The following is a 655-nucleotide window of genomic DNA, read 5'->3' as shown; positions in this document are numbered from 1 at the left end:
GGCTTTTATCGCTGTTCTTCCTTTTTGTTACCCTTTAACAACCCCTCTCCACATAACCTGTTCAGTCAATCTCATTTCGGTTTTAAAGATCCTTTCCATCAATTATTTTCCCTTCCTCCCACCATCTATTGCTCTTACTCTCTGTCCAGCTTATTTTTCCATCCTTCTCCAAACCCATATTTCAAAAACCTATATTCTCAAAACTCTCCAGACCACTACTATCACAGACTTTTTCTTCACACTTAACTCATATTCCTGCTTAACATTTTTTTTCTTTTGACTGCCTTTGCCATTAAATTCTTACTCAAATTTCTGTATTACTTTCCCCTCATCAATTATCCATTATCCAAAAACCCGACAACTTGTTCTATTCTTTTACCATTTGAGTGATATTCAAAACTCCACCACCTTTTTTTAGATATAGCCTTAACCTTTGTCTTCTTTACACTGATCTTCATTCCATATTTCTGTGATACCTCATTTACTCTGTCCATTATTATCTGTAATCCTTTCTCAGCTTCGGCAACCATGTCTTGATCATCTACAGCTTTTAAATTTTTTCCCTTTAAAATTCACTCCCCCGTTGATGTCATGTAATGCTTCTACTGTCACCCTCTCTGTATAGATTGAAAATAACAGAGGGGGCAGTGTACAG

Source organism: Penaeus monodon, chromosome 34, assembly GCF_015228065.2.
Source record: "Penaeus monodon isolate SGIC_2016 chromosome 34, NSTDA_Pmon_1, whole genome shotgun sequence".
Lineage (NCBI taxonomy): Eukaryota > Metazoa > Arthropoda > Malacostraca > Decapoda > Penaeidae > Penaeus > Penaeus monodon.
Note: the sequence above shows the minus strand (reverse complement) of the source record.